This window comes from Rhopalosiphum padi, chromosome 4, assembly GCF_020882245.1.
Source record: "Rhopalosiphum padi isolate XX-2018 chromosome 4, ASM2088224v1, whole genome shotgun sequence".
In the NCBI taxonomy this organism is placed as follows: Eukaryota; Metazoa; Arthropoda; class Insecta; order Hemiptera; family Aphididae; genus Rhopalosiphum; species Rhopalosiphum padi.
Window position 1 is genome coordinate 32809344 of NC_083600.1, and position 18195 is coordinate 32827538.

General features: G+C 26.0%; 1 protein-coding gene across 5 annotated transcripts in view; it reads right to left on the reverse strand.

The window, feature by feature from the left end:
• Positions 1 to 18195, reverse strand: part of LOC132929025 (uncharacterized) — a 162188-nt gene that overhangs the window by 57164 nt on the left and 86829 nt on the right. The gene's annotated exons all lie outside the window — the stretch shown is intronic.

The window sequence follows — 18195 nt, forward strand, 5'->3', positions numbered from 1 at the left end:
TTTACTGTTTCATTGCTCTTTAATAGTTATACATGTCATAAATATAATAACAATATAAGTATTATACGTTATAATTCTGTTTATTGTTCTAAATATCTACTCAATACAATAGACATTTAAATGGAGTTTACTTAATTATATATTATATAATATGATTTTTGTACTGCAGTTTCAATCATCTGATATTTTGCAATAAGATTGTATCGGCGAATTGTTTGTATGCAGTGTACGACAATCGTTGGAAATTAATCATTTAATTAGTTTGTTAAACGCAATTATACTATTATGAATATACTAATATAAATATGTCTATATTTCTATAGTAATATGCTGTAATTTTTCCAATTCAAGTGTGTCTTTACTACTCATTTCGTAAGAAATACAGATGAAATACTCGGAAAATGAAAAGTTAATGTTTATTATTTGTATTCATACATATACGTATATATATAACATTACACGTCTACATGTAAATTATAATTTCGGCAAACCGCACACATAATATTATTGAATAATAAATATAATAATAATAATTTTTATTATTGAATTATAATATTAAGTTAGTAATTTAATATCGTTAATAATAGATTAAATCCAATTACTTAAAAATTTACCTTTATGACATTTTTTGTAATTTATAAATTTTCATCAACCTACTGTGACTTGTATAAGAATGTTGAGGAAAAAAAATAATATTGGGCATAATGGAGTTATTTTACTCAACGGTATTGAACATTTCTAACGTTCGTCGTGAGAAATAATGTACTTAGATTTTAGATAAATTCGTTGGTAAAGAAGAATGCGAGAAGCTGTCAATACTCGATAAAATGAACTGTTGCAGCTAACGGTTAAAAATGTTAGGTTGACTAATATCCTTTAACAGGCACCTGTATAAGACGATAATATGCATAGACTGTGAGTTTCTTAGCGAATTTTATAAACTATAAAACACATATCGTAGTAATTTAAATCAGTGGCTGTCGAAATAAAAAGCTATGAATATTATTCATTATTCACGACAATAAAATGTCTGTTTAAAGAATAATTATTAAATTATTAGATAATTTAAATCTAAATATACACATTATATATAGCACTTACTTATAAGGTAGTATTAAAAAATGATAATAATATTAACTTCATAAAACTTATCAGTCATCGTTAATAATATAAATAATTTATTGTTATAGTTGAATAATATATTATTTTATTGAAAAGAAATCTTTCTAATTCTTTTTAAAGTAAACAAATAAAATAATTATCAGTGGGTGGTAGATTCACAAATCGTTCCTTTTAGTTATGAATGTATCAATATATTCGTAATGTCATACGGATAATAAATAAGTAAACAGATTATGCGTTAACTACACAAATATTATTAAGTTATTCATAAACGAACTATTCATAATACAAATAGTTAGAAGATAGAATAAATGTGACCCATTAATAAATAGAGTGGGAGTAGCCCATTCGTTTTATACTCTTTGTTTTCTTAAATAATGGTAATTTATTATTGTATGTGAGTTTACCGTGTATTATACTCTTGGTCGTATATACTTTAAGTTTGTTTGCTTTTGGAGGGTTTCAAACCTGCAGGGTGTTATAACTCTTTTTTAAAAGTTTTGGGAATTTTCAATATGTTTCTTATCTTGCACATGAGAGTGCGTCATACATTTAAATAAATTGTATTACAATTTTCGCCTACAACACTAGAGAATATTCAAATAAGGTATTAAGTACTTTATGAAATATTAAACGCGATTCAAAACAGTGTGTCAAATACCTATTATTACTCACTTCACGCACGTGGACATAATATAATAATATCTATGTAGTGTTTTAAAATACCTACACGTACATTGTACATTGTATATATAATAACATTATGAACACTTGTTGGAAATTTATACTTTCGTCATTATTTTCGACATGACGTTGTACATAATATGTAATATAATGTAATGTATTCGTAGTCTCGGAGTCTATTTTACGTGATTGCCAGAGAGGGTGGGTGGTTTTATCCGATGGGTCCAATAAAGGTCTTCCTATGGGGTCTGAAGTTATTTTATTGTTTACAGTATAATATACTGTTCTCTAAAATGTAGAAACATGTATAGGTACCTAACTATACTGAATATGTCGAAATCTTTATTTACCAAATAGAAAAGTATGTGTTTCAAAAGGTAAGACTACGTAGGTATGTTGTTCCAGTGTAATTTATGTCTAAAATAAATGCTCATCTTGTCAAATATATTTATCACTTGCCACAAAATTTCAGACCTGCCCAAAGAGACACAGGTGCTCCAACAAAACTTTCAATGAATGCTTACACATACGTTTTTTATCAGGCATAATGATATATTTTTATAATTTACCAGAGGGCTTTTCTCCATGCTGCACTCACCGACCTTTTAAATTTTACCAACCCCTTAGGAATTCTGTGTAAAATGTCTTTAAATTTTAGCATTTATATAACTGTTCTTTATTTCATAGTTTCAATTCTTTTTATTAGTTGCCAAAGTAGTTGCGAAATACTGGAAAATATTTAAAAACTTTTTTTTTTATAATAATAACAGAGAAATAATAATATATGACATGTATCTTTATTAGATTGAACACCAATACAAGACGTATATGATTAGATAAGGTGACTAAAATAATACATCCAATAACTTATAATACAAAAACGTCGGAAACCCATCACTGACCTCAGAAAATTCATTTTTAAATAATATCTATACAAAATGTTATCCCTAGTTCGCTACAACTATATATATATATTATACATACATAATGATTAACCAAATACGTTCATCACCATTTTCTCATTTAATGGTGAATTGATTCAAATTCTGATTCTTAGAATTTTGTCTGTACTTAAAGATAGATATAAACTTTTAGAAAAGTATAAAATATAGTGTGTAATTTTGGATAGTATTTATTATATTTGGATTACTTATAAAAATTATAAATGTTGATTGATTAATTTTAATTTTATTAATGAGGTTATATTATAATTACTAATTACTATAATTACATAATTTATAATTACTTATTATGAATATTTTAAATATCCTAGGTCCTATATATTTCAAACCCATTATCATGAATCTGTTATCCTTAGTAAACAAAGTTAAATAAATCAAAATCTGTTTGTTTGAATTTTGATTTTACTAAGTCACCATTTTTAGAAAAATTATCCACTAAATAACATATAATAGAAAAAGGAGGTTGTCATTTGAAAAACAGAAGTTTATACCTTAGAAAGTTATGTTAGGCTACTTGTATTTAAAATTCCGAAAATTAAATTTTGAACAGGTAACTGCATTATTACTGTATAATACATTGTATTATATAGTTTATATCGTATTTTGAGTTATATCCATGTTTTTTACGGATAGGCGTCTCATATTTTCCTATTGTTATAAAAATATGAAACGAAATAAAATAAAATGTAATATTAGGTTTACGGATAGTTTCGATTTTTATGCACATTTTATATAGGTGATACTGCGTGTGAGTTAAAAATCGTCAGTTCTATTATAGTGTATATTATATTATTATATTATCTACTACGCCAAGCTTTTGTGTGAATTCATTTATTATTATTATTTTTCCGGCAGACGGTCTATATAGACATATAGTATAATAGCTAGTGCAGAGTGACTCGATCGTACTCATACGAAGGTGGGTACAAAATATACTAACGGTGTATAAAAGTACCTATCTCATACAGAAAAACTGCAACAAGTCTTCCGCTCGCGTGATTTCCGTCTACATTCTTAGTGCATGTATATTGTATACAGCATAAATCAGAGACGGTGAACCTTTTAGTATCTAAGCAGGCGCAAAATAATTTAAAAACACACACATTAAACAATCAAATCAAATATTTACTGTAACATTTAAACTTGACATTATTTACTATAACATATCAATCAATCTGAACACTATTAAATGTCAATAAAAAAGTGGCAATTAAAAAAAAAAAGATTAATTCAGAGGACTTTTCCATCACTCAATAAGATTTGCAGGTTTCGGTTTTAATATAAAATATTAATAATTATTATTTCACGATATTTTTGTGTGCCATATACATCATAATTCATAAACAGTCACGGTAAGATTAAGAAGAAATGTGTGTTTAAAAGTAATGATTTTATAATATGCGTTCTAGTAACTAAATTAATAATTACATCACAGATGTATTTTTTTTTTATTCTAATAAGTGGTGTGTGCACATGCCACATTCATAACATTATAGGGATGTGAATTTGTAGAAAATTAAATTGTTTTTACTATAAGACAACATTTCCTAAACATAGTGTTTGAATTGGATATAGGTACTATTACTTTAATTTTGCATTTTATATCTTATTTTTATATTGTTACTTACGTAATTTTTTAATAATTACCACCAATTAAAACATGTTTCACATATTCTATGAACTGTGTTTTAACTTTCGTCTTATAAATATGTTATACGTTGAGTAAACACGTCGTACATATTTAACAATATCTTTAATTTAAAATATTTCATCTTCGGTTTTAAAAATAATATAATTCTGTAGTATATATACTTATATACTATAAAGTGTATGTATTTATACTGAATTGTTTATAGGAGTGTGTATAAGATAATTACTGTTCCGGAATAAATTACTACTTACATCACTGAATTTGGTGAATAGAAAATATTGGTTACTTTTTGATGAGCGTATTATATTGATGGTTTGACTTGTCGCCACTTTTTTGTAAAAATCGGAAACAGAATTATCTTATAAAAATCTCAATTATATAATATATATTAATAAGTAAATTGTTTTTTGTTTTTATTTAAAGCAGTTAAAGTTTAGATGAGCTGGCCAAAATAAATGTAGATTATACGTACCTATATATTATATAAGTACATTGATAATTTTATATATAAATGTATTGTTGTAATCATTTACTCATGAAACTGTACAAAAACACAAAAAATCACTTAGGAAATTAGTAAGTAACCAGCTAAATTGAGGCACTCACTATATACATATATATATATGATGTATAATTTACATTCAGACATTCAGTGTACACTTAGTATGCGATTAGAAGTCGTTTGAAGACAAACGACATACGCCCCAGGCAATGTCTTGAAAACATTCGTAAACTATACAATACTGTGGAAACATCGTCGACGATGACGCAATGTACGTGAAAAGTTTACAAACAGCGAAGTGCAGGACTGTTATTCGCTCGTCTTGCGATATAATAAAGTCCAAATGACGACGTATAGTAGACTTCTCCACGCGCAACGCTAGACCTGATGGTTAGATTAACTGAAGTCCTGTTGTATATTATTATATTATACTGCGTAAACATATAAATATATAGGTATTTATGTATACAACTCTCCGAAGTACTGTCCCCACGCGACTATTACTTTATTTTCCTAGCGATTTAGAATTTATTCAACGGCATAAATATTATATAATATATTATAAATATATGTATACTATAAAGTATCTTGTATAAATGCATATAATATAGTTATATATAGGTATAGTTGGTCCATTATTCTGATCTTCTATGCTTATGACTTATACACTAATAACTAATGAACTATTAGTTCAAAATTTGATTTTTACAGATCAAAATACTCCAAATAATATTCTTCTTAGGAATATGAAATTAAAAATACAAATTTTGAATCTTATTTTTAGAGTAAAAATACAATTTTTTTTCCAAAAATATTGTTTTGAAACGACTTAAAATTATGTACAAGAAATATTTTTGGAAACGTTATTGTTTTCTAAAATAACAAATGTCTATTACGTTAAAAAGATCATCTCTTACAGTAATTTATATCACACAGGTTATTTCTACCTAATCTATATTATATAATAAATTCTAAGACGATTATTCTACACGATTACCGCCTACATTTTTGATTCTTTTATTGAAATTACTAGTATAATTTTAAAATATTATACTATTATTAATCAAAATAAATTAGTTTTTAAAATAGACGAAAATTGTAGTAATTATACATTCACGAACGATTTACAGATTACTGACTCGTCTTTTAGGTCGCACTCAGTTAATTGGTTTAAGTTCCAACGCACAAGAATGTTGAGTGTATACATATATTATTTCCAAAGCCAGTAGTCGGGTTTCGATCGCAAAGTAAAGACTAATAGCCACAAACTTTACATTTTTGACATAATATTTTAAATTGATTTACTATTATCATTTCCAAATGCGGTCTGATAAATAGATTCTGCGAATATATATTATAAACTGGCCACATTAAACAATATAACTAACGAAATTAAAAAAAAAATATATAATGTATTTTTACAATATAGTAATAGTACTTGGGAACATAATTTTTTTCTCCAATTTGAATGATTCTATGTTGAGTTGGATATAATATAAACGAGTTACATTTATAGATATATTATATTAATAGTTGCACCATATCCGATTACATCAATATAACTATATTGTTTTTAGTAAAGCTTCTCACCACTTGACCAACACCATAAAGTTTAAGACAATTGTTTACAATTCATCAATGCTTTAGTTATTTTTTGTTTCACTTACATACTCTCGACGTTAAAAGGTTAGAGTTAGTAGGCGAATAAACATTTAATTTGTTAGCAATACAATTTTCCACAAATATATAATAATTTTTTGAACATCTGCATTATATAATATGATATCTAGTTTAATTCGGACGGAAAATGATATACCTACGTAAGAAATAAAATTGTATAGATTAAAATACAAGTTCTTTTTTTTTTGTATATTATTCTAGAATGGGTGTTGATAAGAAAAAGGAAAAATATACTTAATCAAATTTGAATTTTTATGGTATACGTTAAAAACCAATTGCAGATGATCACGGAGATTTTTTAACAATATCATTCCGAATTACGATTGACTTTCAGTAGACGTTAATAGTGTATAGCACAAAACAAAATCACTGAACCGCGTGGTCATAAATTAGAAATATTTCTTTATTTATTATAGCTATCTTTTTTCAACAATATCTATTTAGCGTTCCGATCGCCCGTTTCGGATTAGAAGATACCTATATTTCATTACTTTGATTGATGACGTTCGCGAGCTATTGGGTGAAATAAAAACACCAAACAAAATTATATTATCGCTGAAAAAAAATATACGCTCGTAATACGCACAGGGTACCAGAAATATATTATTAGTCGATACAGTATAACATCACACGTTATACGTCTACCTACAACGTATCGAACAATAGTAGGGTTAATAAATCAAATAAGACAAAATAATACCTGTGAAGACTGAGGTGCGAATTATGGTCAAGTATATAAATTGATGTGGTAGGTGTATAAATGACACCATTGTACACCGATGTACCATTGTTCATTTTTAGAAAATAAATAATATTTCAAATTCGCTCACGACGCTTTTTAATACAACAACAATTGTTTACTAATGTCTATAACATGCAAATGTTATGTAAAAAAAAACAGTTTTTTAATTTCTGAAGTTTACAGACGACGGAAATTCAATGGTCACATTAATTGGTGTAAATATTTGAAGAATTTCATTAAATGCAAAACCCTATCTCTAGTCGTATACATTATAATTTATAAATATAATGCCAAGTGTGATTATGTATAAAGATTATTATAAACGTTTTATGTAGGGTGATTCATCAAGCACGCTCAATCCCATTTTTTTTCTTGAATAATTAGTTAATTCAAATTTTGTTTTTTAGAAATAAAACTTTTTCTACGTTTTCTACATCATTTAGAGAGTTTCCTGTATAGCAATACAAACTTTTTTTTTAAATGTGAACCAACAAAATCAGATGGTTTTGAAAATATTGATATATTTAAATAAAAATTTGAACTAGTAGTTTCAGAGTTATAAAAATGTATACACCGAGGATAATAGTTTTACAAAAATTTAAAATACATTTAATAATATTTAATTTAGAACTTATTATATTTGGACAATTTAAAAAAAATATAAAATGTCGGTAAATTAAAATTAATTACTATGATTTTCAAATCCACATAGGCCCATATAATTTCCATATGGATACCAGTTATCATGTAGTAAAAAATATTGTTCACAAGTAGGCATTCTTAGAAATTCAAAACTTGATTTTAAATTTATTATTACTTGAAAAAAATGATAAGCATGTTTGATAAATTATCCTGTATAATAGCGGATATCATAAATATATAATTTTAATGTTTTAGTATAGAGATCATTTTTTAATGACCTCTTTCTAAATAAACATTATAATAGTTGAATAATTTTAATACTGCTATTATGTTTTAAATTATTCGAAAATGAATATTATGCAATAGTTAAATTTTATATTAAAATAATTTAATAATTAAAACTATTAGAACAAAATAATTAAAAATATTGTATGAATACAAATGTTAAATTGCCACAAAATCGCTGACACATAATAAACGGACATAATATTTTATTTTATATTTTTCTGTAAGTTATTTTTTATGTTTGTATCGAACTAAATAAAAAAAGTAAATAAAAAAACTTTTAAACGTTCCAATATAATTTGTTTTAAAAATTATTATCCTTACCAAAAACATTTTTTTTTTAAATTGTATTCATTTTTTGAGTTTTAATATTTTATGTTTATATATTATCTTTTTTGTTATACCTACGTTAAATAAAACAAAAATAGTAGTATCCAATAAGCCATAGTATTTATCGTAAATACGATTTAATGTATAAAACTTTTTAATGACTATATAGGACTATTTATTCATCGATTATTAATATCATTCAACACTGACTGATACATTTGGGAAATGTTATTTTTGCAACGTGAATTTTTTTATTGAAAATCATAAACAATAAATATTGAATGAATAAATTGAAAGCTGAATAAAAAGTTTACGAAAATAAACGTAATAAAATCACTGTTACCTGTGTTAAAACATTGTTTAAATTTAAAAACTCACTGACATTATACAAACAAACTACTGTTTCGTAAAAAGTCTAATAGAAAAAAAAGTTAACGTCTATTACATGAATATATTACTAATGTTTTTACTTAAATTTTTCATTTTGTTCTAACAATCATATTACCAATGCTTTGATTTTTATTTCTAGAATATTGATTACATTTTTCTATGGGTATTTAATAGTTGGTATTTTATTCCTAAGAGCCAGTATTGTAAAGTATTTAAATACTTTATCATTTACGTATATGTATTTAAGAATCGAATATTTTTGTATAAATGTTTTTTCAAAATACAAAACAGATATTCGTTACATTATAAATTATTTTTTATAATATTTAATTTAATGATTTTATATACAATTAAAATCAAACTGTTAAATTTTTATTTATTTTCCTATTTTAGTATATATAGGATGAAGTAGGTTTAAATATTATGTCGAAATAGTTATTGTTATTTATAAAATATTTATTTATATAAGTATTTATAAAGTATACTCACCTACTAAAATACATACTAAATATTTGTATTATACTTTTTTTTAAAAATAATTGAAATTTATTTTAAATACTTCCTGAATGGATGTATTTTTAGCTTTATTTAAATATAAATTTTAAAAGTGTTTTTTTATTAGACTTTTATTAATATGCAGCTTTCTAACAATATTTATTATAACCGCATCTTACGGCCGAAAATAATGTACATTGTACAGCAAACCCATTTATGCTGTTGTAATTTTAAAATACGAGTGAATTGTTGTACCTACCAATATTAGTAGGTATACCAAAGGTATAAATTGATTTTTTTTTTTTTAATTTTAAATTTCAATATTGATAATGTGTGTTAATATGTAAATTAGCAGCATAAATATACAGTTGCTAATTTGATTAAAATATTGAAAATAACCAACTTTTCTTACCGTTTACTTGATAAAACATAAATTATTAATAGTAAAAAAACTAGACGAGTTCAGCAGACTTCTTAAACACTATGTATTTAAATTAAATTAAATTTATATAGTACATACTACAAATTACTAAACAGGGATTATAGAAAAATATATAATATAAAACCAAAAACTCAAATTTAATAAACATTTTTTTTTCACTTTTACCTAACTTTATTTTCTCCCAATTTTAAGTTTAGAATACAAGTTGATAGACTAAAATTACTTCCAAAAAAAACGATCAACTAGAAAATGATATTCAAAATTGGAGTTGCCTTTTGATGAAATTGTGAGGCGCATGTACAAAATACACGAGTTAAAAAAAATTGTAAGTCATAGAAGTTTATAATCCATTAGTTTAGTTTAATTTCCCCGCAAACAGAATTAAAAAATATTTACAGGGTAATGAGTGATAAAGTGTACCTTGTTTTAGTGGACACTCAGTATATCATCGCGACATCGAAATAATTACACGATTAATTTATACTTATATTTATAAATTATAATCATCGAAGTTGATTTGAAAACAATTATTTTCGGCGGAAATTGATATTATAACGTTACGCTAAAATTACTTCGAAATGAAACGAAAATCGGTTTGCTTCCCACGTGCGCATTTTATCCTCTCTGTAAATATTATTATAATTATGCTTATAAATCTTTGCATTTTAGTAAATAATTATGTTTACCAAAAGTATGCAATTCGAATGTATATTATTTATCGTATTGAAAACATCGTACCCATAACAAAACGTAAATGCCATTCGTTAATATTTATATTTCAGTTTGTGCATTGTGGTATAAATAATATTATAATATTAAATCTCAAGCTGTGCCGAATTATATCCAACTCGTACAATTATAATTATACCATAGCTATACACATGAGAGGAGGAAACCGCGCCTTTGTGGCAGATTTAAAGGTATTTAGGATATTTCGTTTATCATTGTATATCTACCAACCTACCTAATAATAATATTACTGATAATTTGTTATATGTATTATTTTTCAATAAAAAACAAAAATTACAAGATTTACCTATTTTTGTATAATTTTTGAATGATTAGACATTTTTTCGGTGTGATTGAGTTGATTTCCAAAACTTACTTTATGTATTAAATATTAATATATTCACGAGTTAATATGAAGGACGTGTAAATTGAATACCAGCACACGTCATATATAGTTGATTATAGAACTTCAACATATTATATTAGCGTTACACATGAGATACCACAGGGAGGTTGGTTGACAAGTCTCTCAAACTTGTTTTTTTTTGTTAGTATACTTAATTAAATTTAGTCAATGTTCATATTTTAATTAATTATACCATCATGATCATAGCCGCATTTAATATTTTACATTAATACAAACTAAATCTTTTACTCCTCCGAAAACATATTTCTAGGAGGTTAAAGGGAGAATTAATCCCTTCACTCGTATGAGATATTACCTTAAAATTTAAATTAAAAATATAGATTTTAGAGAGTGGGAGAAAAATATTTTAAAACACTATAAACTACAAAAATATATACACATTCAAATAGGTAATAATATACTTCTCCCCATTTAAAGGGTCTAAACACTCTAAACGTGGATAAATGTTAACAATTTAAAAACTTAAGCTGTAGGTTTAAAACGGCTGGGTAAAAGAGTTTATATCTTAAACATTTTTCAAAGTAAAAAAATTGTTGATTTCACTTAATCATTAACAATTGTGATTTGTAACTTCTAAGCGTAGTTGTTAATAGTCTAACAAAAAGTGAATAATAGTGATTATTTTAGATTTTTTAAGTTAATTACTTTGAAATGTTCTTAAAATAATAAAAACATTATTTTGAATAAATTTCTAAAGATCTTTTCTAACATGATTTTACTCATTTTCTTTAACTTATTAATAAATGTAACCTTGCGCATCCCAAAGCAAATTTAATTAAAATAAGTAGTTCAAATAACGATTTTAATAACCATATACGTATTAAATTAAAACCGTTAGTTATAGTTGAGTTATTAATAAAGCATTGCAAGGACATAAGCTGGTGTACCATATTATATTTTAGATATTATATGGATAATAAAACCACCGTGCCCAGATAGCGCAATAACTGGTTATATATAATTAAATAATCATAATTATAATATTTTAGTACTTAACAGTTACCGAATAAAAGAAATTAATATAGGTAGATATTTGTATTTGCATTTGCATTCAAATACAATTTTAAGAGTATTTTTTCATTAAAGTTATACGCATATAAACTTTAATAAAATATGTAGTTAAAATTTATATTGTTCTATTTATTTAAATTATTATTGATAAAACGTCGATTGAATGCATTACGCGTGGCCCTTGACGGACGCATTTGCGCAAAAAACAAACCCTAACATTTATTGATATCGGCGATCGCCAGTTGGTCATAATAATACCGACGACGTTTAGATTTAGCTACACCGTGGGCTGATCGTTACGAAAAGACACGAAAAGTAATACGAAAATATGAATATGTGGTGCTGGCTTATTAGTGGCTTGTAAACGAACCGAAGACAATGTACGACAATAATTGATATGTTATAATGCGGTAAATATTCACATCCGATAGCAACTATTTTTTGTTCACTTAATAATATAATAGGTATTATAGCGAATTAATGCACATACATTTTTATCGTTTTCGCCACTCCACCAACTCTCTATATAATGGAATAAATTATTATTTGTTCTTCCGCCAGTCAATTCTTTGTTCGGCCCGACATCGATAATGAAATACGATATTATACAATATAATATATATTATGTTTTGTGTTTTGGACGTTTGTGTAAGTATATAAAGCAGGTTTTTCACACAACGTATCAATTACACATTTTACTTGGGCCGAGTTATTTACTACTCCACAGCAATGTAAGAAACTATAAAAACCGTAACTGCAGAGCCACAATCGGCGAGTTTCTCATAACGGTAACTATAACTATTGTTATATTTATATATTTTATAGTATACAAAGTTGTCCGGAAAAATCTAATACCCAAACCTCGGAGAAGTCGAGACTTTTTTGAAAAATCTACAAGTATTTTGAAAATTGAGAATAAAAATTCGTTTTATGGACATAATAAACGTATTTCGCTGATTAACACATGTGTTAAAATCAGTCACGAAATTTTTTTCAAATGGGATTATGCGGGGTCGGTGATAATTTTGTGAGCCCTGGGGCTTATTCGTTTTCAGGCCCATTTTACTTACACTTATTTGGCTACATATTTAATTTTGATGATACCTACGTATATAAAAAAATATATCTAGAACTTGGTTGAATTTTAATATTTTTAAATAGAGTAACAATATTATTTAATGATAAAAAAAAAAAGATTTGGTTGAGTTAGTTTGTGTTTCGTATTATTCCATTATTCACATCACATTCCAATTGTTTTATTTTTTCGATGAAGACAAAAATAATTTTATTTCTTATCAAGTTTTTTGGGGATTGACATAAAATCATTTCATTTTAGTGTAAAAATTTGCCAATGATTATAAAAAAATGTTTTCGTATGGACGTATGGCTATAGGACGATGGGTAACCCCGAAGATTCGGGCCCCAAGGCTCTGGCTTTTGTTACCCCATCTTATTGCTGGCCCTGCCCCTGTGTATATGATATAAATTAAAAATAAATTATTCAACTTGATTAAATATTTTATAAAAGTATTTACAAAAATACAAAAATTAAAAAATTAGAATGTGAATATAATTATTAATAATAAAGGAATAAACGGGACTGATCATGCTTTGTGGATCGCTCTGAATGCCAACGTACAGTTTTTATGTTAAAAATTAAAAAAGTTATCCCCCGTACTATATTTCTCGTATATTTTGCGACACTTAAGCTCTAATGATTACGCTTAAGTATATATATACTAAAGCTTTACATAGCAATAGACGGATAATGGACATAAGACAGCACGACACATTCGCGACCAAATCGAAAGCAATTTAGACAGTGTAGTATATATCTAATAATTATTGCTTAGACTAAGATTTTAACCCGATGCTCTAATCGTAAACTTTAGCTTCAGAATACCATAATATAGACTAAATAAATAATTAAAACTTACGAAATAATGGAATATAGATATGATTATTTTATGTTCGTTATAATAAATAATCAATTCTGTATGATATATCGAATATTATAGTTGATGATTAATTATAAATGTATAACCATCTACGATGCCATTATTATAATATATATATATTTATATACAGTACATAAATTACGATGAATTTTATTTATAGCTAATGCTATTTGATATTGTTATCTGTAGTTTCAAATACATCTATGTTTCTGAACGAAACGGATAAAAACTGAAAATTAATTTTAGATGCTTAAAAGTAAAATAATGTTCACGATAATTAACTAAAGGTATCAATACAATAAATACAAGTTTGAATAAAAGGTGAAATTATTTATTTGATATTTAATAAGAGGAATATCTAAAAAAATTAAAAATGTTAAGTAATAATTATGTTTTCCTATGCCCAGCATTTATTTGTCACTTAAATCTATCTGCGTGAGAAAATGTATTCATAAGTGAAACAGAAATCATTCCCTATAGGTTACCGACTGGTTCCATAGAAATGACCCGCACTTAACCCAAGCAGATTTAAGAAACGAGTGCTACGTTACGAACAATTTATATGAAAAATAACTGATTTTGTGAAATTATTGTTTGGGGAACATTTAATATTATGTTGCTGAAAGTAAAAAAAACTTATTTTAAAATTTTGATTCATTTCATTTAGAGCAGTCTTAGCGCAGACTCAAAATGTATGTTAGAAGATTTTTCATTTGACAGTATTTTTCTATTTTATTTTGTTCGATATCTTTTACAAATCTTTTTAAAACCGGCATCACTTATACGATATACATCATTATATAGCTCAAAAAACCACGCCGAATTTTACTACCCACGCATATCCGGACGTATTCGTGTGTAAAATTAAGTTCTATACATCGCAATACACTTTATCGTTAATTTTCAGCTATACGGTTTTACATTATTTTACTGTTCAATATTTATTTCCATTATTAATCCGAATAACATCTTGTTGACATCTTGATGTAAATACCTAGTTACGTAGGAGATACGCTACAAAATGTTTTTCGACATTTTAAGACATGAAAACGTGAACCTATATACAAGAATGGGTAATTTAAAATATTAATATAACATCGAATTTATATTATTAAAATTATAATTTATTATACAATATAGTGTAGCCAAGTGTGTGTTAGTGTATAGTTTTTCCAACCGTCAACTCTCGCATCGAATGTAATTATATACAATTATGCGCATTTCGTAATAATTAATGTCGACGACCACAATTCGTCGGATCAGTTAACATTACGATCGGTGGACATTCTGTGTTATTCGACGTCATCGCGGTCTACTGAAGTTGCTCATCTATAACTAGACAATCATTCGCATAGTTCGTGCAGCTGACCGATGCCAGATGATTCAAACGTCCTTCTCGCCGCTCTTTTGGTCACGGAAAGGAAATATCATAACAGTTTTAATTTTTCAAATGTGTTAATGTAAAAAATGTATTCTTCGTAGTTCTTATGGAAATTTTATTAAAGAACAATCGTTTAGTATTACACGGTATAAACACTATTAATGGTTAAAAATTAATAAATTAATATTTTGAAAATGGCGTATTAAATAATTAATGTTTTTTGAATTTATGTATAATACCTATACATACATAAATATAAAAAAACAATTTAAAGGGGTGAAATATTTTCAGAGATAAAAACCTTCATGCAATCGAGTTGTTTTCACGTGAATACAAAAATTTTATAAAAAAAAACATTTTCATAGTATAAATTTAAGTACCTACTTCAACTCAAATGCATTCAAAATAAATTGTATTCAAATACTTTAAAAGACTGAATAATAATAATAATACAGAGGCTAGGACAATATACATGAACGGAGCCCTTTATATTATGTACATTTAATTTACCACAATATGAAATAGTATAATAATAAAAGTTATAAAAACGATTTTTAATCGAAATCGTCAACTACAGACTATAAACTCTCTGCCGTTTATAATAAAATTCTCAGCAGACTTTTACTGAATATATGCGATCCCTTATTCAGGCGTTTCTACGCTCAGTGATAGTACAAAACCGAATGAATAATGTAATGTATATTTACTATAGGTGTAAACTACCGTATTAATTTAGCAATTTCCTCATTATTTTATTCACGTTATTCAATTCCAGAGATTGACGAGTATACAGCTCTGAAGTATAATCAACACAACCATATTATAATAACATATTATAATGAATAAATTATTATAATTATAATTTCTTCAGCGAACAATCGCTGAGCATTTTATTACTATAAATTGTATTGTTTTTAAACTTTTCATTTATGGATGCTTTCCAATTCACTAGACGAGATTTTTGTTGCAACGATATATGTATAGTCTTAAGGTCGTATCCAATAAGTGTGCTTAGGAAATGGTGTAAAAATATACGGATATATGTATACGCCGGTAAAATGTATATACAATATATTTGTGTGCAGTGTGCGTGTGTTATATATTATATATATATATATATCGTATAATGCCATATTATTCTCAAATCATCGTATGCGAATAAACCGCTTAGCTTTTCATTCCGACCGAAAATCGTCTGTTTGTTACTTTTATTAGAAAGCAGATTTTGCGTTGAATTATATATACATATACCTCAGAGGAGTAAACATTTACACAATGAAAGTGTACGCAGTGTACACACTATGCGGCGTATAATACATGCGTTAAAATTTCATAATACAGTTTATTATGTTTAGGATTGGGTAATTCCCGTGAACGTATAACTTGGAGAAAATTCTATGGTAATCGATTACTATTTATTAATTATTATGTTATCTTATAGCGTATTAGCGTATTTAAATATATTATTATGATTCAAATGCATGATCAAAATATAAATATGTGCAGAATCATTTTGATATCAAATCAACGAAAATTTTCATTTTCAATATTCAAAATGAGAAACAAATTACATTACGTGAACTAATAAATTTAAGATGTTACTATAAAATATCAAGTTCATTAACAAGAGACAAAACAAAAATGCATGGTTAATTAGTATTGATAAATGGTAAAATAAGAAGTGTGTTTATCACGGCGTTTATACCACACTAGACAGAATTATAGTGATTAAATGATAACACAGTGACATAATATATATTAATATTATTCTATAGTTACTGTCTAACTTTAAAATACAATCAAATTGAACTAGAACAACCCAATTCAAACGCAATAGTATATTATTTTAATTGTGAAATACGTATTGCCTTTCATTAATTTCTTGTATCTACAATATTAACAAAATCGGAAAAAGATAAATTGCATGAGTCCATGACCAGTGGCTACAGCACATCTATTGCGACTTTTCTGCATAAATGTTTCTGAATACGACGTATCTAATACTATCTATCATGTATAGAAAAACAATTCAACAAAATACATAGTTTTTTTTCGCGTCATCATAATACTTTGTTTTAAAACAATATTTTATGAATCGTACATATTATGTGATACATGCGAGTACACGACCCATTATTATGCCTCCTACAAAGTTTTAATATCACAACATTCGTCGACATACGTGTTAAAAAGTGATTGATGAGAGTTGGTTGTTCTATATTTAGTATTCTTCATAGATTTCTCTCATAAATGTAAAAATATCAAAAATACATATAGGCTGAATTTATTTCGATAAACGTTTTTATTTAAGACCAGGTGAGTACTTAGTGGTAAGACAGGACGACAGGACAGGAGTAAGATCGAACAGCCTTATGAGTTATGAGTTATGATGATATTGAATTCTGAGTATACTGATATCGATACAACAAGTTCGTACCTACGTTACAATGTAATTGATAGGAAGTTCAAGACAATTTATGATTCATTAAATTAAATCTACAACTTTAATATTAAAATATATAATTAAATATAATATATTAACACATTTTGAAAACTATTCAAACTAATATGACTTAGCAGTGAAGTGTAATAATAAAATAAATATATATTACGGCAATTCAATAATATTTATAACGTAAATGTTATAATTTATTAAGTATGTAAAAAATACTGTGAAATTCAAATAAATTGATTTATTTAAAAAAATTAAATGACAATCTGAATTTAAAGTCGATTCTCCTAATATTATTTTTCATGAAACT